At 36.7% G+C, this 21,473-nt stretch overlaps 1 protein-coding gene across 5 annotated transcripts in view; it reads left to right on the top strand.

The window, feature by feature from the left end:
• The window catches only part of NTNG1 (netrin G1), a 312,855-nt gene that overhangs the window by 19,743 nt on the left and 271,639 nt on the right, over nt 1–21,473 (top strand). The gene's annotated exons all lie outside the window — the stretch shown is intronic.

The following is a 21,473-nucleotide window of genomic DNA, read 5'->3' on the forward strand; positions in this document are numbered from 1 at the left end:
AGCAAGCTCTTTGATCTCTCTACTATTTAGCGGAATCCTCCAATCTTGGGACAGGGCTGTCATTCGCTCCAACCATAGAGGGCTGATCATAGAAATGACCAGCAACAAAATCTATAAAAATATCTTAAATATCTAAAAATTGGTCAAGTTAACCAGTTTCAAATATGTATCATGTTTTTGACAGTCCAAAATTTACCAAAACCACCATAAAGTCCTCTATTATGCAGGCTGCTTTATTTTTTCCTTCCAAACCCATACCCACATTTATTGGTATAGCAAAAATGAAACGATCTATTTAAAAGTTTAATCAAGATATATATTTTTGATTCTGTAGTCTATGTATCAAACTGTTTGCTTGACTGAGTGGTTTTTATAGAGTATTTTAGAGAGTTTTAAACTAAAGCATAATTAATATATAGTGTTAGTTTCAGGTGTACAGTATAATTCAAAAATTCTTTGTATTTCTCTGTGTTCATCAAGATAAGTGTACTGTTAATCCACTTTATCTATTTCACCCATCCTCTCACCTTCCTCCCCTCTGGCAACCACAGTTTGTCCTCTGTATTTGAGTCCAGTTTTTAATTTGTTTTCTTTCTTCATTTGTTTCTTAAATTCCTCATATGAGTGAAATCATATGGTATTTGTCTTTCTCTGACTGACTTATTTCAGTTAGCATTTCTACTCTCTAGGTCCATCCATGTTGTTATGAGTGAAATCATATGGTATTTGTCTTTCTCTGACTGACTTATTTCAGTTAGCATTATACCCTCTAGGTCCATCCATGTTGTTGCAAATGGCAAGATTTCATTCTTTTTCTATGGCTGAGTAATATTCCATAGTATATGTGTATGTATATATGTATATATGTATCACCTCTTTTTTATGCATTCATCTATCAGTGGATCCCCTTGGTTGCTTCCATATCTTGGCTATTGTAAGTAATGTTACAGTAAACATAGGGGAGCATATATCTTTTTTCTTTCTAATGTTTATTTATTTATTTTAAGAGAGGGAGAGAAGGAATTTGAGTGGGGAAGGGGCAGAGAAGAGGGAGGGAGAATCCCAAGCAGGCTCTGAGCTGTTAACACAGAGTCTGACCTGAGGCTCAGACCCATGAATAGTGAGATCATGACCTGAGATGAAATCAAGAGTTGAGTGCTTAACTGAATGAGCCACCTAGGTGCCCTCCATATATCTTTTTGAATTAAGTGTTCACTTTCTTTGAGTAAATACCCCATAGTGGAATTACTGGACTGTCCAATAATTCTATTTTAATTTTTCGAGGAAACTCCTCAGTGTTTTTCACATTGGCTGCATTAATTTGCATATCCACCAGCAATGCATGAGGGTTCCTTTTCCTCCACATCACCAACACTTTTTATTTCTTAAGTTTTTGATTTTAGCTATTCTGACAGATGTAAAGAATGTCATTGTGGTTTTCATTTGCATTTCCCCGGTGATTAGTGATGTAGAGCATCTTTTCACATGTCTATTGGCCATGTGTATATCTTCTTTGGAAAAATGTTCAGGATCTTTGCATAGTTTTAATTGGATTGTTTTTTTGTGGTGTAGAGTTGTATACGTTTTTTACATGTTTTGATTATTAAACCCATATTGGGTATAATATCATTTGCAAATATACTCTCTAATTCAGTAGGTTGACTTTTTGTTTTGTTGATGGTTTCCTTTGCTGTGCAAAAGCTTTTCATTTGGTTATACTCCCAATCATTTAATTTTGCTTTTGTTTTCATTTCCTCAGGAGACATATCTAGAAAAATGTTTCTATGGCCAATGTCAAACAAACTGCTGCCTGTTTTCTTCTAGGAGTTTTATAGTTTCAGGTCTCACATTTAGGTCTTTAGTCTGTTATGAGTTTATTTATGTGTATGGTGTAAGAAAGTAGTTCAGTTTCATTCTTTTGCATGTAGCTTTCCAGTTTTCCCAGTATCATTTGAGACTGTCTTGTTGGCATTGTATATTCTCGCCTCCTTTGTTGTAGATTAATTGACCATATGTGTGGGCTTACTTCTGGACTCTCTATTCTGTTCCATTGATCTATGTGTCTTGTTCTTGTGCCATTACCATACTGTCGTGATGACTAAGTATATCTTGAAATCTTGGATTGTGATACCTTCAGCTTTGTTCTTCTTTTTCCAAGATTGCTTTGGCTATTCAGAGTCTTTTGTGCTTCTATACAACTTTTAGCATTATTGGTTCTAGTTCTATGAAAAGTGTTGATATTTTGATAAGCATTTCATTAAATCTGTAGATTGCTTTGGGCAGTATTGTCATTTTAACAATATTTATTCTCCCAGTCCAATGAGCATGGAATATCTTTTTATTTGTTTGTGTAATCTACAACTTTTTTCATCAGTGTTTTATAATCTTAAGAAGAGAAATCTTTTTCACCTTCTTGGTTAAGGTTCTTCCTAAATATTTTAATATTTTTGGTTCAATTTTAAGTGGGATTTTTTTCTTAATTTCTATTTCTGCTTCATTATTGGTGTATAGAAATACAACCGATTTCTGTATATTAATTTTTTTCCTGCAACTTTACTGACTTTATTTATAAGTTTGAATAGCTTTTTGGCAGAGTCTTTTAGATTTTCAACATAGAGTGTCATGTCATCTGCAAACAGTGAAAGTTTTACTTCTTTCTTAGCAGTTTGGATGTCTTGATTTTTTCTTTTCTTTTCTGACTGCTGTGGTTAGGACTTCCAGTACTATTTTAAAAGTGGTGAAAGTTGAGTTGTCTTATTCCTGATTTTATTGGAAAACCTTTCGGTTTTCCACCATTGAATATGATGTTAGCTGTGAATTTTTCATATATGGCCTTTATTATGTTGTGGTATGTTTTCTCTAAACCTACGTTTTTGAAAGTTTTTATCATGAATGGATGTGGTAATTTGTCAAATGCTTATTCTGCATCTATTAGAATGATCACATAGTTTTTATATGATGTATCATGTTGATTGATTTGGAAATATTGAGCCACACTTGTATTCCTGGAATGAATCCCACTTGAATGTGGTGAATGATTTTTTTAATGTATTGTTGGATTTGGCTTGTTAATACTTTGCTGAGGATTTTAGAATCTGTGTTCATCAAAGATATTGGCATGTATTTTTCTTTTATTATGGTGTCTTTATCTGGTTTTAGGTATCAAGGTAATGCTGGCTTAATAGAATTAACTTGGAAGCTTTCCTTCCTCTTCTATTTTTTGGAATAGCATGAGAAAAATAGGTATTAACTCTTTAAATGTTAATAGAATGCACCTGTGAAGCCACCTGGTCTTAGACTTTTATTTGTTGAGAGTTTTTAATTACTAATTCAATTTAATTGCTAGTAATCAATCTGTTCAAATTTTCTATTTCTTCCTGTTTCAGTTTTGGAAGATTATATATTTCTAGGCATTTATCCATTTCTTCAAGGTTGTCCAATTTGTTGACATACAATTTTTTTGTAATATTTTCTTATTATCCTTTGTACCTTTATTTCTCTCTTCCTCTTTTTAATGAGTCTGACAAAAGGGCTTATTAATTTTGTTTGTCTTTTCAAAGAACCAGATCCCAGTTTCATTGTTTTTCTAGTTTCTATTTCACTTATTTCTTGCCTAATCTTTATTATTCCCTTCCTCCTGCTAGCCCTAGCCTTTGTTTATTCTTCTTTTTCTAGCCCCTTTAGGTATAAAGTTAGGTTGTTTATTTGAGATTTTTCTTGCTTACTGAGATAGGCCTATAATGCTATAATCTTCCCTCTTAGAATAGCTTTTGCTGTGTCCCAAAGATTTTGGACCATTGTGTTTTCATTTTCATTTGTATCCATGGTTTTTCTTTTTACTTGTTTTGGTTTTTTGTTTCTTACAGAGAGACAGTTCTGTTTACTGTCAGTGAAGAAAAAACAAAGTGTGGAAGTGCTCTAAACAAGTGATGATGAGATACAAAAGAGGGCTGGGGTGGAGAGGAGACACAACAATACACAGAATTATTCTGAGTGAGCTTCAGCTCTTCATTCTATTGCTTGAACCAAGCAGAGAGCCATTCTTTTCCACTAAGTCTGCCGAAGAATGGAAACGTGACTCAGTTTGCTAGCTCTGGCAGGGCAGGCAGAGCAGGAAGCTATTTTAAGCTGATGTAAGGGACCACTTGTGTTCTATTGAGAGCCTCCATCCCAAGCAGAGAATGAATGCTGAAGGTGATCTCCAGCTGTTGGAGATGCCTGTCCCAGTTGCCTAGGTCCTGGACTTCTCTTGATTCTCAGTGATAAACTTGTCAGTCAAATACAGTTGGCCAATGTGGAAATGCAATGGATTATATTCCAAGGTCTGTTTTGACTTTATTCACTAGGGTTTGAATTTCTATAGGATCCTTTACATTCTTATTTTCTCTGAAGACCTCTGTTCTCCTCTTTATAGCATAGGTTCTGCGATTGTAGGCACTGAAATGCTTGCTGTCTCAGCATCATGCAAATCTAAAACTTGTGAGTGACTGGAAGCTGCCAGTTTAGAAGGAAAAAAAAATTAATGGGTCCTCTTTAAGGACGTCCAGAGTTTAACTTAACTCACAAAGCTTTAGTCTATGCAAAACCGTGAACAAAATAAAATAAAACGCAGCGGGGCGTGGTCTTGTTTGAGGGCCAGGCATCGGCCTTGGTGAGCACTGCCCCTCCACGTATTTTTTAATTTCCTCTTTGATTTTTTGGTTTACTCATTCATTATTTGGTAGCAAGTTATTTAGTCTCCATATATTTGTGTTCTTTCTAGATTTCTTCCAGTGTTTCTTGAAACACGGTGTGACTGTTCTTTTGATAATGGAATCCTAATGGGTGTACATTTCTATAAGGTCTGGCGTGCCTGGGAGAAGGCAAGGTTATAACAGAGCAGGAATCTACAGTAATTTGAATGGGGCAATACTAGTTCTAACAGGACTGGCCCGTGGCCAAGCTATGAGGTAGCAACACTTCCATTTGCTGCTCACTCTTCCCCTGATCTTTACAACTTAGGGGTTCTATCCTCTTAGTGCTTCACATGGGAATTGAGGATCTCTAAAGGGGAAGGTCTTAATAAGAATAGTTTATGCTACTCCCCCTTCTAGAAACATCTTCATTTTTATAGAATCACACAAAGAAGGGAATGGCTATCCACTAGTGAAATTTTAAATGGTAAGCTCTCCGTTTTAGGTTCAGGAGTACTCTTTCCTTTCTCTTCTGTCTGCTGCAACACCCAGGCCACCTTGCGCTAGACTGCTGTGACAGTCCAACCAGAGAAGCAGAACTAGTTGGAGGTATATATTTAGAAAAGATTTTTTTTAAATTTTTTAAAGTTTATTTATTTATTTTTGAGAGAGAGAGAGCGTGAGCAGGGGAAAGGCAGAGAGAGGGAGACATAGAATCCCAAGCAGGCTCCATGCTGCCTGCACAGAGCCCGGTGTGGGGCCGGAATGCAGGAAATCATGAGATCAGGACCTGAGCCAAAACCAAGAGTCCCAACACTTAAGTGACTGAGCCACTCACGTGCCCCATTATTTAGAAAAGTATTGCAAAAAATTGGTTTACGTGATTATGGATGCTGCCTAGAGGCAGGTCCAAAATGTAAGGTAGACTATCAGGAAGGGTAGGCTTGAACTCTCAAGCATGTTCTGAGGCTGCTTTCCATGGTCACAACTTCTTCTTCAGGAAAGCCTTGACTCTGCTCCTAGCGCCTTTCAGCTGATTGAATTAGGCCCACCCAGACTATCTAGGATAATCTCCTTTACTTAAAAGTCAAATTGATTATGGGTTTTAATCACATCTATAAAACATTTCCACAGCAACACCTAAATTAGTGTTTGAATAACTGGTGGCTGTAGCTTAGTGAGTTTACACTTCAAAAAGACCATCACATCTGCTTTTTAAGAAAAATAGGAAAGTTATTTCCAAGTGTTTTGCTAGTCAGCTTTCTTACTTAAGGTGTTAAGACCTAAAGGAAGTGAAGTTAAAGGGGGTATTACAGCCTAAAGAAGATCAATAAATATCTTCTTTTTTTCTTAGGCCATGTCTATGTCACACTCCAAAGTTCAAGTGAGTGACTGATTTCAGTATCCATAATATTTTTTTATCTTTTTGATCATCTTGTGGATGATGATTTAATAGGATAATTTAGCAGCCTTAATGAATGACAACTCAACTAATTACAAGCAAAAAATGATTGTTACTGATGATGTTGGTAAAAAAGTAATTACTTAAATGGCAGATATAGTATCATTAAGGTTAATAATCAGATACAAACTGAACATAATTATTGATGCTGATAATCAAAACCAGTTGGAAATGAATTAATTGGATGTACCATTTGGCATTATTTATGTTTTGTTTTAAAACAGCTATTCTAGGTCAGGTTTAGAAAACACATTATAATTTACCAAGTGACCATTGCTGACCCCAAAATAAAATAATAGGCAACCGTTTTACAAATTATAGATACATCTAGGCTCTCAATTCCTATTTTTTTGGAACTTTTTAAAAAGAATAGGAGATTAATAATGGGACCATTATTACGTGTTGCACCGTACAAATATTGAGTGTCCTAACTCACATCTTAATAGGGGAAAGTTTTATTATGTTGAAATGTGGCCCTTAGTATGTGAATAAAACCAAATTGATCTGTCTTATTTTGCCAATTCAAAACCAGATACATTTTTTTTAGCATGATATTTCTGTATTTCAAATCAATACCACACTCTGTGCCCTTTTTAATATTTAAAAATATAAATGGCTGAGCTATTGATGTTTTAAAGTGCTCAGCAAATATTTAAATGTTTTTTCTCATTATGTACACACTTAACTACAACACTTCCTAATTTTCTCTAATCTTTCGGTATCAGCTCTGAGTCTTGGACTTAGATTCCTTCCATCTCCTAGCAAACATCTATTTCTTCTACTCACTGGCCTTTCATCATCTTCTCAAAATCATTAGCAAAAGGCACTGAAAGGAGATTTAAGATTTGGGATTAAGGGTTTTCTTCCCTCAAGGTGTCTGGCTGTTTCAAAGACACTGGGTTGTTTTTGAGTTTGAGTCTCGTGGCTTGCTTTGGTCTGCCATGGGGTGGCCCGGCAGGGGCTTAGAGGCTCTCTGGCTGTTCTTTGCCAAGCGTCTGTGGAGCTCTGTGAGTGTAGCAGCTCTGGGCACTAGTCGGTACACACCTGCTGCATTTATCCCTCTAAACTCCCATTTCCCCGACCCTCATACACATGACTGACCACCCACCCTCTGAAGGCCCACAGTATTTCCGGAGACACTAAAGTGACCATAATTAACCTTGTCCGAATTGGTATGGTTGCCAAAGGCTGATGATACTCCGGACTGATTTTCGAGTCTCACATTCACGTTGGGGCATAGAAATACTTTTATCAAGATCCTGGATTTTTCTGGGGAAATGGGGAAAGGAGAGGAGATGGTGGATAAGACGTCCAGGAGTCTTTTAGAATGAAATGTTAACTTATTCTTCAGTCTCTTGCTTGCCTTCCTTTGTTAACTTGACAATCTAATATATACGCTATTTATTTGCTTTAGTTGTTGTATGCTCTGCAGATAGCCACTTGACTAGACAGCAAGAGTATTGCTTGTTGCTTGTTTAATCCTCAGACAAGTATGGGGTAGTTATTATTGACCTTATTTTACTCTTGAGAACATGGAGACTCCGAGAGGTCAAATAGTTTTGTCTGTCATCACAAAGCTAATGAACGGCTGGGGTGGGATTCATCCCTAATTCCAAAACGTTTACTCTGTCAAGGGAATTCTTGGAGACTGCAATAATATATTAAAATTAAATAATAATATAACTTCTAATGAGTGCCTACTATGTATGAGGCACCTAAGAACTTCTAGATGTGCTAACTCATAGCAACTCCAATAATTAGGTAATGTGATTGTCCCATTTTTCAAATGAAGAGTGTGGGGCACAGAAAAGTTATGTTATTGCCCAAAGACACAAAATTAGCAAAAATCTTGGCAGTCTGCTTTAAACTTCTTATGTTTAACTTGTATGCTGTGGCATAATTCACGAAGTCAAAATTCCAGAATCCTAGACTTAACACTGTCCTAACTATACTGTCACTAGGAAAGGAAAGTGACTAGTCATTTAGTTTAGCCATTCTTGGAATGTGGCATCCATTGGCTTTGTTTTTTAAAAGTTGTCTTAATAAGAAAGGCATTTTTGTGAAACTGATCTGGAAGGGTTTGCCTTAAATTGTAGACTGCTTTTCCCATATCCTCTCATTAGGGACTCTCATAAACATAAATTCACTAATTGATACTTAAAAAAAAACCTAACATTTTAAAAAAAATGTTAGTTCAAAAATGTTAGTTCAAAACTAACAAGCGATAGGTACTTGATAGAATGTTTGTGGCATGTGAAAATAATTTTTCTTGGAAACTCTAGAGAACTTTGTAGTGTTCTTCTGCAATCTATATGCTATGAACTCGACTTCTGAGAACAGCTGCCTTTCTAGAGAAATCACCTCATTCAGAAGAGAGGACTTTTCTGTTTCCAGATTGGTATGAGATTGGTACAAGAGAACTCAGTAATAAATTAACTGGTCCCCAAGAACCTCATAATGGCTCTGTAGTAGGAATTGAAATTATACTTCATTTCTAAGCCATTATGTGTTATTTATCAAAGAATAAAAGTAGCTGTGCTCCAAAGGTTTACTGAGATCTATCTAGCCACCATGCACTTTTTTCCATAGCACCTTAAAATCTCCTCATAATTCACTATTCTAGAAGTCTTTTCCATTTTCTGTTTTGTTCATTTTCTCCTTTATGCTTTTTTATTTTTTTATTTCTAGGGTTGGAGATAGTGTAGTCTAGAATACAGAAAGACTTGTGCGATTCTTTAGAAATACCAGTTTCAAAGCCCTGGTTGAAAGGGATTGGTGTTTCTCTTTTTTAGCAATAAATAAATTGAATATCCTGTACTTTTGTTTCTTTGTTTTCATGTGTTTGTTTGTTTGTTGCTAGGGGCAGGAAAGAAGTATAGAACTGGGCCAATGTTTCTTTGACAGCAAAATATGACCCACAACACTTCGCTTTGCCTGAAAAATTAGAAGACAAACCCAACATCTTTTAAAAATGCTACCAACGTATTTGCTACCTAGAGAGTAAAGGTTTTATAGCTGTTTGTATTTTAAGGAAGATCATACTCATCTGATAAAAGTGATGTGAGATATTTAAGAAATTCTTATTTAGAGCAGTGAAATAAAATCAGAAAACAATCATAGTTCTTTATTCTTGCCCACCATCCTAAGATAGATGAGCAAATCTTAAGCATTGAAAGACTTCAGTGTCACATTGAATGTTTATTCTCAGTGCTGGAAGAGAGATTTGAGTTTTAGAATTCCACTTCTGTATAGAATTTAAATTCTATTCTAATTCCTTTAGAATTTTCTGATCTTGATTAATCAATGTGGTACACTAGTCAATATCACTATTGGGAGAGGAAAATTGAGTCCTGTTCTGGATTAAAGTGGTTTAAAATGTAGTATGTACTATATCTCACTGGAGAAAGGTGTGTCAAGATTGTTTATAATTGATCTTGAGAGTTCAGTCTTCTTTTTTTAATTAAAAAATTTTTTTTTAACTTTTTAAAATGTTTATTTGTTTTTGAGAGAGAAGAAGAGCACAAGCAGGGAGGGGAGGGAGACACAGAATCTGAGGCAGGGTCCAGGCTCTGAGTTGGTCAACCCAGAGCCCAACATGGGGCTTGAACCCATGAGCCATGAGATCCTGATGTCAGCCGAAGTCAGACACTCAACCGACTTGATCCATCCAGGTGCCCCAAGATGTCAGTCTTCTAAACTAAAAAACTATAATTTTAATCCAGTCACTGCAACAATATTTGAATAGTATTTGGGTTTGGATCATCTCTATCTGTTTAATGATGGCATTTATTGAGTGTTTCATGCTACATTTTCTGTTCCTTATAATAACCCTGTCAGGTATCTAATATTGTCCTCGAGTTATAGATGAGTAAGAGGATCAAAAGAGTTTAGTAACTTGTCCAGGATATACTACTGATGTTTGAACTGAATTCCATGAATTTCCATTATAGAATCCATCAAGTTGGCTGGATATTTTATCTAAAATATGCTAAAATATCCACGTCTTCGTGCTTATTTTCTCATTTCTTTGCATCTTATCTCCCTCCTTCTTCTCTGACCCTCCTTAGGAGGACTTTTATTCTTCTCCAGAAGCTTTAGTCTGCTTTCACTGATAAAACTTTCCCTGAGCAGCACCCCATCCCTGCAAGGCTGATTTTTATGGCCTTCCAGAGTGATACCTGTCTATGCCTGTGATGGCACGTACTCCATCCTGCTCAACCATAGGATCTCCTGTCTGTCTGGGTAGTTCACCTCTTAGAGCAAGGGTTTCATTCTCTACTGGGGTGTTTTTAAGAAATGCCAATGTTTGAATCCTTACAGAAATTATTAAACTAGCTTGAGCTTTTATTGCCGTTAATTAATGGCTGACTGACTCCAAGCCAAATATGTGATTCCAAATGCTGTTTTCTTAACCATTATACTCTACTGCTTTGCATATATTCTTGAAAAATGTAAGTATTAAAATCAATCACTTAAATGTATTTGTGTAATCTGTTTTTGTAAGATTCTTTTGTTTTTAATTTTATATTTCATATTTCTAACAATTAGAGACTTCTAAGGTGTAAGTGAAATGGAAGTAAATTGGAGCCTATTTGCCTTGGAGTGACTAAGTTTCACATGGTTAAGAGAAGATGGATGCTTTCACAGAATAAAAAGCACTTGAAAAATATATTAAACAAATTAAAAATGATTTAAAAAAAAAAAGAAGTGTCAATGTTTGGGACCTGCCTTTAGAAATGAAGTATACAGCTTGTTTTTTTAATTGCTCTGGTAATTTTAGTGCAAGTTCAGCATTGAGAATGAAATATTAGCCTATAAATTTTTCAAGGGCAAGGAATATTCAGCTATATTCATAGAATTTGGTGCCATATCTGGTATATAACAGATACTTAATAGTGGTAGCTTGCATGCTTGAATGAATGAATGAATGAGTGAATGAACTTTAAAATGTTGACCTATCATGATTTTTTTAAAACTATTTTTTTAATGTTTATTATTTATTATTGAGAGAGAGAGAGACAGAGACAGAGACAGAACGTGAGCAGGGTGGGGCAGGCAGAGAGCAAGGAGACACAGGATCCAAAGCAGGCTTCAGGCTCTGAGCTGTCAACATAAGAGCCCAACGTGGAGCTCAAACTCAACAAGCTTGAGATCATGACCTGAGCCGAAGTCTGACGCTTAACCGACTGGGCCACCCAGGCGCCCCGACCTACTCTGATTTTTGCAATATAAATATTTTATTTATTTATTTGATTAATGTATGGTTGCTGAATGTATGAATGCTGGAATACCATTAAGTATTCAAGAGCACTTACACCACTAGCTTCAAATTGAGCTAGTGCTTTCTGAATTTCACAACTAAGCTGTACTTGCCCAGCAGACCTCAACCCAGTAATTCTCAGATGCTTCATAAAAACTCTAAACACGAGAAGAAGAAGCGTATTGGGATGAATGAAGTACAATGGTACTGCAGTCAGAGTGTGAGATTCCTTTTCAAGTCTATCCTGGGGTTTGAAGGACCTTTACCTACTGGTATGTTATATCCGGCTCAATTTGTGTTGGAAAGCAAGACGCATTATAGAATTCAACAACCTGCAGAGGGATCCTGGCATAGCACACACCAGGCTACTGCCCCGGGCAACTTAATAGGAGAAATTGATTGTCACCCTAGGTAGCCATCAGGATATTACTAGATTTCTTGGAGCCATAAGAACATTAAGTGGAGTTTTCAGAACTGTAATGTACCCTTTAGGCCTCATTTCAATGGCAGTCACTGCTCAGAGTCCCCCTTTCAAAGCACTGGAAAACATGCTGGTATAATTAACGTCACTAAGGTATTGTTTTTCCTTTTCCTTTTAGTTTTTTTTTTTTTCCCTAAGAGATTCAGACAAGTTACAAGACAGATGTCTCCTGTGAAAAACTATTACGTAATTGGAAACAAAAAGCCAGTTTCTAATTATAGTGAGGTATTGTGGAACAATGCTTGAATGAGATCAATCATAGAAATTCTCTAGGGCACCATATTTCAACTTGGCATGCAAATTCCAAACTCATTTACAACATGCATGGTGAGAACCACAAGAAGTTCTAAGGCCAGTTTGGGAAAGATTCATAACTTTCTCAGCTGGTTATGTTCTGCATAGGATCATAAGTAATTTTAGTGTTGACAAGTACAGGTTCTTGCTGGGGGCAGTTTGAAATTAAATTCAGCAATTCAGTACAAATCAATAATTACTTATTGAGGACCCTCTATTTTCAAGGCTGGGCACTGAGAAGGAAAGGAAGTTGAGTAAGGCAAGGTTCCTACCCTCAAAGAACTTTCTCTGGCATGAGGAAGCGACAGCTTTTGATTATAAAATAAAGTCTTGTTGCAAAGAAACGAATGGCTTATAAAGTAACACATTGATAGGGGAGATTGATTTTGGAAAAATCAAATGGCTGCCCATTCCCTATGGATTCCCCCATTCAACTGCAGTCAGCAACTGGAGTCCCTTATCTGCGGGGGACCCTCAGTGGGTGCCTGAAGCCACAGATAGTATCAAATCCAATGTTTTTTCCTACATATATTATACCTGTGATAAAGTTTAATTCATAGTTAAGATAATTAAATTAAAATTAAATTAAATTAAAGTAAATCACAGTAAGAGATTGATGATAACTCAAAATGAAGTAGAATAATTATAACAGAATGCCATAATAAAAGTTATGTGAATGTGGTCTCTCTCCTTCTCAAAATAGCCTATGCTTCTGTACCCACCCTTTTTCTTGCCGTGACGTGAGAAGACAAAATGCCCACGTGATGAGATGGAGTGAAGTGAATGACGTAAGCATTGTGGCATCGTGTTAGGCTACTATTGACCTTCTGATGATAGGCCAGAAGGAAGAGGTCATCTGCTTATGAACTGCAGTTGGCCAAGGGTAACTGGAATGTCAGAAAGCGAAACCACAGATGAGGCGGTCTACTGCATACATTATTCGTTTCTGAAAGAAAGTAAAAATCACTAAGCATTTTCATAAGCCTTTATGTATCTAGATATCTGTGTATCTAGATACCTTTAAGTATCTGAATCCAAGAGGCTTTGGAGGTAAGATTTTTACTGAATTAACGCTCATAAATAACTCAGTTGTATTGATTCTCAAGTAAGGAATTTAAAGATTGCCTATACTCATTTATTAGCAAAGTGTAAATCTTAATATCACCGTTAAGTTTATTAGCTAACAGGGATGAACTGCATATACTCCTTACAGTAGGCTTAAGGATGTCATGGTGCTTATCTGAATTGGGGTGTACTGAAAATTTGCGGGTTAAATACAGTGTTGTACTACATCAGGGAATTCACTAAAATGGATAAAAAGAGTATAATTGTTCACAACCTATATTTACAAGGGCTTCTGATTTTCATATATCAGATCCAGGTTGCCCCAAATGCCATTTCCTCATGTTTCTTCTCTTCAGTTTTTACAGCCATTTGCCTACTTCGATGACTTTTTACCTCACATTTGAACAAATGTACACAGTCTAAAGCAGAGGTTTTTTTCTTTTTTTAAGTTTATTTATTTTGAGGGAGGAGGAAAAGAGAGAGAGGGAGAGAGAATCCCAAGCAGGACTCGTGCCATCAGCCCAGAGCCCGAAGCACGGCTCAGTCTCATGAACCGTGAGATCCTGACGTGAGCCAAAAGCAAGAGTTGGACGCTTTAACTGACTGAGCAGAATTTCTCAGCCTTGGTGCATTTGGCATTTGGAGCTGGACAATTCCTTTGAAATGGCTGTCCCACACATTGTGGGATGTTGAGCATCATTCCTGGTCCCTACCCACTGGATACCAGGAGCACACATCCCCAACTGTGACAAACAAAGTATTTCCAGAGGTTACCACATGTCTCCCGGGGGAGCAAAATTGCCCCAGTGGAAAACAATTCATCTAAGGCAGTTTTCTACATATTCTTCCTCAGTCTCACCTCTTTTCATGAGGTGGTTCTAAGCCTTGCGTTCATTCTATTACTCCTGTGCCCCCAGACTTCTAGTGACTTTTTAACAAGTAAAAGAGTACAGAAGAGCAATGAATAGCAGCCTTCTGTTCTTCTCAGGACTAAGAGTCAACTTTAAGACCTCTGTTTCTGATTTACTTCCAGCAGTTTTCTCTGTAGCTCTATGTATAGTTATACTCCTGTTTACTTGATTTATTGATTTTAGGCAATATCTAATGGCTGTTTGTTTTAAAGATAGGGTTGCAGCTGAGGTACATCATTTGCCTTTTACCCCCTCTTCTTTCCACTTTTTGACATGTAGGTGATTATTTCTAGTCATACATGGTAATCTTTAAAAAATAACGTATTTTTGGTCAACCAACTTTCAAGACCACAGGGTTGCACCCTCTGAAGCTGAGTGGGATAGAGACCCAGCTGATAATATCTCTCAAGCCTCCCACTTAGTAAGATGAGGGTTTTACTGCTCTTACCTTCTCTTCCTCTTTTTCCATATCCCACCTTCAGTCAGCTATACTTTTATTTATGTTTCCATATACAGTGTTGACTTTTTCATTGTGTCTTGCAAATACAACAAAGTCTTCTATGCCATATTCTTAGATTGACTCCTTAAGTTGAAAGCCAGTAAACCAAACTTACATTATTATGACTATGCAAACATTTCTCACTGCCAGGTCAAGGATAGAGCTATAATTTTACTTTCTTCTCTGTTGTCCAATGGCATGATCCTTGAATCACTTGAAGGAGAAAGATCAGTGTTAGTGTCAGAGAACTTCTTTCTTCAACTCTCATCAGTTCTGGAAAATCATGGCATATTTTACATTGATTCATAAACAGCCCATATCTTTCTTGTGAGGTTTTTTTTTTTTGTCTAGTTAACATCCATCAGCATATATATTTATAATTTTTTTCTTACGACAAGAATGTTTTTATTTTTTAAGTCATTATTTTAATTCCAATTAGTTAACATACAGTGTTATATTTGGTTCAGGTGTACAATATAGTGACTCAACACTTCCATATATCTCCCAGTGCTCATCATGACAAATGAACTCTTAATCCCCATCATCTATTTAACTCCCCCTTCCCTTCCCTCTGGTAACCATCAGTTTCTTTTCTATAGTTAAGAGTCTCTTCATTTCTTGTGATAAGAACTTTTAAGGTCTGTTCTCTTAGCAACTTTTGAGTATACAATCCAGTATTATTAACTATAGTCACCATGCTATGCATTAGATCTTGTGAGTTTTTATTTGCTTTGCTTTTTGCACTGTCCATTTTTCTTCACCATATCCTCATATTTGTCATGCTGATCGATCTCTTTTCCCACATCCCCAACCCTAGGCTTAGGGCTTCTCTTCATTGTTTTCCTAGGTTCGACCCACAGATGTCCGAATCTCATGTCTTTGTAATTTTTGTTTTATCTTCATTTTGCTACAGTATAAGGTGCAAGTAACTTACAAATAAAAAGAGTCTTGTGTGATTAAAAACTTCTCTCTTCTACCCTAACTGTGATCAGTAGGTTGAACATAAAATTCAAGTTAAAATAATTTTGTTTACAATTCTAAAGGTACAGTTAGACCTAGGGCTGCTGAAAGGCATACATGTTTTCTTTTCTTGACATATTTTTTTCTCTCTTGTGTTTGGTGTCACTGAGTTAGGCCAGAGTATATGCAGTTCCAAAATGTCAGTAGCTGGTCACATGTTAACTGTGGATATCTCTATTTTGGCCTCATTTGTCTTCTAAGTATGGGATCTAGACTCTCGAAGTCGTCCCTACCAAAGAATGCTCAACTCTTGACAAGAAAACGGAACTATGATAAAACCAGATATTGACACTTCACACTCCTGCTTATGATATTTCCATCACATTCAAAGTAGTCGCATGTCCAAGCCTTACACGAGTGGGTCAGGAATCATTCCCTCCCAAAATCTTCCTTCTCCAGCATTCCACACCCATCACATAGGAGGGAGCCCCAGGGAAGGGCCTGAGGGATGGGCCTTATAGAGAGGGACAGTGAATAAGTAGGAATAATAATATAATATACCACATTTTAGAATTTTAGGACTTTCTCTTTATTCTTAGCGTTTTGAAATTTTATGATTATGTATTGAGATGGTTCTTTTATTCATCCATTATGCTGGGCACTTGGTGGATCCTTGTAATCCAGAGACTCAAATCCTTCTTGCGGGAAAGATCCCTCAATTCTTTCTTTAATAAATTTTCCTTTTATTTTTACTCATTCTTCCTAGAAATTGAGCAACCTGAATTGCTTTTTTGGTATGTTTTTATCTTTTTTATTTTTTAGACATATGTTCCATTATTTTGTCTTTTATCCTTACGATTTTTTTGAGGTATTTATTTTCAATCGATCTTTAAACAGATTTGACAATAACAAATTATTGTTTTGATCGCTATTTTCTCAAAATATTTTGTTCTTATTTTATGAACATAAAATGTTCCTGACTCTCTGAGTAGATGAATCTAATCATTATTTTAATAAAGGTTTCTATTTCCTGAATTGTCTCTATTTCCCTCTGTGTGCACTTTTCTGCTTGTTTACCTTGGCTCTCTTTTCAAGAATTTCTGGCTAGAAGAGAAAGACAGATATCATATGTTTTCACTCATATGTGGAACTTGAGAAACTTAACAGAAGACCATGGGGGAAGGGAAGGGGGAAATAGTTACAAACATAGAGGGAAGCAAACCATAAGAGACTCTTAAATACAGAGAACAAACTGAGGGTTGATGGCACTGAGGGTGGGGGAGAGGGGAAAATGGGTGATGAGCATTGGGGAGGGCAATTGTTGGGATGAACACTGGGTGTTGTATGTAAGTGATGAATCACAGGAGTCTACTCCCAAAACCAAAAGCACAGTATATAGACTGTATGTTAGCCAACTTGACAATAAATTATATTAAAAAAAATTTCTGACTAGAAGCACTATGGGGGAATTAATCTAATTTGGCCTCCAGAAACGTTATGTCTCGTGATGTCTGTCGGATACCCAAGAATTCCAAGGCTCCGCTTGGAGACTACAGTGTCCACACAGGAGCCTTACCTCTGCTCACACAGTTAACTCAAGGTTTTTTCTAACTCTTCTGGCTATACTCCAGAGAGTGCCATATATTTTCTTGCCCAAAGATATGAACATGGATTGATACCCACCCTTGGGAACAAGATAGGAATTGCAAAGTGCCTACTTCTCTTTGAAGAGCCCATTAAGAAATGAAAATGTATTTGCATTTCTATAAGGTTGTGAATTTCACAAAGCTTGTATTTTATACTAGTATGGAAGAGTCAATCAACCCTTTGACATAGTAAGCATAATAATTAAGCTGGTCTGCTTGTCTGTGCTCTTTCCCAATGTCAATGTGAATGTTAGATGATTTGATGAAGGGCCCTAGAGCACAAGCTTTCACATTTTTTTAAATCTAAAATTAACTGTAAAGCATTTTACGTTAAGACTCAGTTAAACACATATAAACATAAATATGCATTTAATGGAAATAAAAATTCACAAAATGCCATACTATATACAAACCAATTTTATATTTTCCTTTCCATTTTAGATATTAGAATTCTGATCAAGACTTACTAGACGTATTTTATAACTCACTAATAATTTTATAGTATATAAAAAACAGTACTATAGAAATTCTATGAAGTAAGCAAAAAAATGTTCTCTGGGTTTTCAAGCAAATGTCATAAATTCCCTGCTCTGAAGATATTTTCTTCATTTTTAAAAATTATTTGAAAACTCAGAGGTTTGTTTATTTATTTATTTAGAGACAGAGAGAGTGCAAGCAGGGGGCAGGGGGAGAGAGAGAGAGGGAAAGAAAGAGAGAGAGAATCCCAAGCAGCCTCCTTGCTGTTAGCACAGTGCTAGACATGGGGATTGAACTCAGTAAAATCATGACCTGAGCTGAAATCAAGAGTCAGATGCTTAGCCAACTGAGCCACCCAGGTGCCCCTTAAAACTCAGAGCCTTATTATGTGTGTTTAACATAACAATTCTTAGTAAGCTTTGTTATCTGTGTATTTTCTCCAAAATTCAGACCTAAAGGAAAACCGACAAAACTAGAATGAAGAATTGACCACAGTGATGGCTTAGTATAATAATGGATATATGTGTTCATTGTCTTAACTGGGATATTGTGTGGTCAGATTGCTTGTTTTGGGGGGGAATGGGGTTTACAACATACATCAAACAATTTTTATTAAAAAGGTTTAAGCATTGTTGCTCGATTTTGGTCCACTTCTATATGTAGAGGTAAGTGTAAGGATGGCTAGAAACAAATAGCCAAGGACTGTGCTGCAGATTCCCCTCTGCCACGTGGCTGTGCCTGAAGCTCTCCTAAATATTTTGGTTAAAAGTGTATCACATTTGCACAAGATTAGTTGAGCACTCTTTAAGGTTGATTAAAATCTGGGACTAGCAAGCAAAGCAGATGATTCAGCAGAAAACATGAGGCATGTGTTGTTATGTTATACAAGGAAAATAAGCCTGTATTCAGGACAGCTTTCTTAGAAAACCAGAGACAATGGCAGTGAATTCTAAATCAAAAATACATTGCAGTCAAATAACCCATGACTGAAAAGGAACTGTGAGCACACCCATAGTTAACATCAATTGATTATGTGTTGAGTAAATGAGGGTTTGTTTTCAAATGTTATTTGGGGAACTGAGTACCTTTCAAGGAGCACGGAAAGTCGCATAAAGTGCACAGTTTTAAGTGGATTCTGTCATGTTACTGAAAAATCTTAAGTGTTTAGTTAACTTACATAAAAGAGAAAGTAAAATACTTCTAAGTTTTTCTTCCTCTACTGAGGGTTGGGAAGATAATGGCTTGCTTTTTAAAGTTTTCCAGAACCCTTCCAAAGAAGTGTTGTTTGAGATTCTTTTAAGTAATAGCCACACAAATAATCACAGATTACGGTGTCACACAACTCCATTAACTAGGTGAAGGAAAAATAGCAACATTTTCATTTTAATGAGATGTCAGCTCCGTCCCTTGCTATACCATGCATCTTAATGTCCTTGCTGTCTACACTGAGTTGGGGCTCCAGGCCTCTGTCATTACTTGGCAATACCTTTCTCTAATTTCTTGTGACACACGGTGCTTAAATCCACAAGAAATGTGAGGTGAGGCAGAGAGAATTCCTGCAGACTGACTTGCTATACGCAGAACACTCATTTGCATTATTCATTAGATAAGAGCACTGATTTGCATCTCATTCTGGTTGTCTCCTTTAGGTGAAAAAATACTGGAGAACTCTCCATATTCCCCATTTTTTATATTAATAATAATTATTAGGGGAATTATGCTTGATTGCTGTCCTAGATTTTGTCCTGCACCATTTGCGATTCCTCTTTAAAAAATCCTAAACACCCCCAAATCCCCAAACCAATGTGATTTTCCCCTTTGTGTTTAAAATATTTAAAGCTTTAACATTTGATGAAAGATCTGAATACATAAATATATTTTATTGAAATGCAAAATGAGACATTTATTTATGATCTATATCTAACATTAGGAATGGGAAGGAGGAGGGAGTGGGAAAAAAATACAGGCACAAGTACAGCACTTGAGTCTCCCTAAATCTCATTTTAGAGAAATTTCCTAGCAACAGAACATTCCACAGATTAGAAGATACTGCTGGTAATAAATTCTTCCCCTCTTGATGGTCACATCATCCGTCCATGAAATTTTGCCTTGCGTTTTCTCTTGAGAAGCAATGACCAGTTACTAATATATTTTCTTATAAGCTTTAGCCGCATCATTATCAAAACAAATATTTATTGATGATGTCCTACTGTGGGTAGAGCTCTGCCTGTCTCTAGTTTCTGTGATAGCTACAAGAAAAGCAATAGCCTTCTTTCCTTGGCCTATAGTCTCAATCTCCCATGGTCATAGTAATCTTCCAAGCGCTCACCGTTTCCTTGGCAGAGGTGATGTAGGGCTTTATTTATGCACTTGAGCAATTCTCTGGGATTCTGGGGTGCAAGCTGCACAGGATGCTCTGATCCGCAGTCTCGCCTTCAGTTCGAACTGGTGCACTGACAAAGGGGAAACGGGGCATCTTGTGGATGGCAGCCTTTGTTATCCTTCTCAGGAGAGAAGGGGGCAGAGGAACCAGGCTCATTCTCTCTTACGCTGATTTGCTGCTGTTCAGTTGCCCCCTGAATAAATGATGGCATTCTGTTGAAGGTTACAGTGAATGTAGTGTTGTGGATCAATCACAACATCCCACAAGGAAGTGAAATTTCTTTGGTAGCAAGGTGACACTGTAACCAGAGGCATGGTGTCCGGCAGGCTGGGATGGTTTGTTTCTGAGTAGAGGTTTCATACAAATTGCACGCTGTTTCTTTCAACACAGGTACCAGAAGATTGAATCGATTCTTTTGCTCAACTTTTTCATGTCTCGCAAGGCCTTCAGTTTACTGGTGGAAGAGGTCATCACAAACATTTATTATCCTTGTTTATGGGGCACCCCTCCCCCAACTGCTATTTATTCTTGTCTGGTTCTTATGATTAGTGCTAGGAAGGAAAGCAGCTACTTCTGTTCTTGATGGCTGTGTCTGGCGTACTGCAGTGTTTAAGGATTTTTGGCATCCCCTTAAGGAACACCATTTTTGATTAGTCCTCATTTACATCCGACTGAAACTGGAATCCTCTCCAAGATTCGAATTTTGGCCAGTGAGCACTTAGGTCAACTTCAAATTCTGTTTTTCTTACAAACATGATTCTTGAAAGATATTTTTCCACTTGCTACACTCAAACGTTTTCAAATAATAGAATTCTATTATTCTAATAAAAACCTATTTCATTAGGGCCAACTGGTGACCTTTCAAGGAACAAACATTAATATTAAAAATTTGGGCCAGTTTATGCCTAGTTGTATTAGTTTGGGATGATTGTGCCATTTGAATGACATCAGTCGTTTACTTTTGTTAATGTCCTAATAGGCTCGTAGTGCTTCATAAGAATGTCACGGGTGAGGCTATTTCCACTATAGAAGTGTTGCTCTGATTTCAGAATCCTGAATGAACCAAAGAGATTACATTTGAATATCTCATCCGTGCTTTAAAAATAACATGGCCAAAAGACAACTGTAATTTGCCATTCTGCCCCCTCCCCTTCCCCTCACTCAAAAACGATTACTAATCATCTCAGCAAGTGGTATCACCATTCCCCCATTTGTGTAAGCCAAAAATCTAGTAGGCATCTTTGGTCACCTTTTCTTTCATCTTTATGGTCTGAGTTTTATTGCTGTGTAACAAATCACCTCCGAACTAAACTAAAGAGGAGAGTGAGGGATGAAAGATATTGTTGCCATTTTGGGGAAATA

This window comes from Crocuta crocuta, unplaced genomic scaffold (assembly GCF_008692635.1).
Source record: "Crocuta crocuta isolate KB4526 unplaced genomic scaffold, BGI_CrCroc_1.0 scaffold274, whole genome shotgun sequence".
NCBI lineage: Eukaryota > Metazoa > Chordata > Mammalia > Carnivora > Hyaenidae > Crocuta > Crocuta crocuta.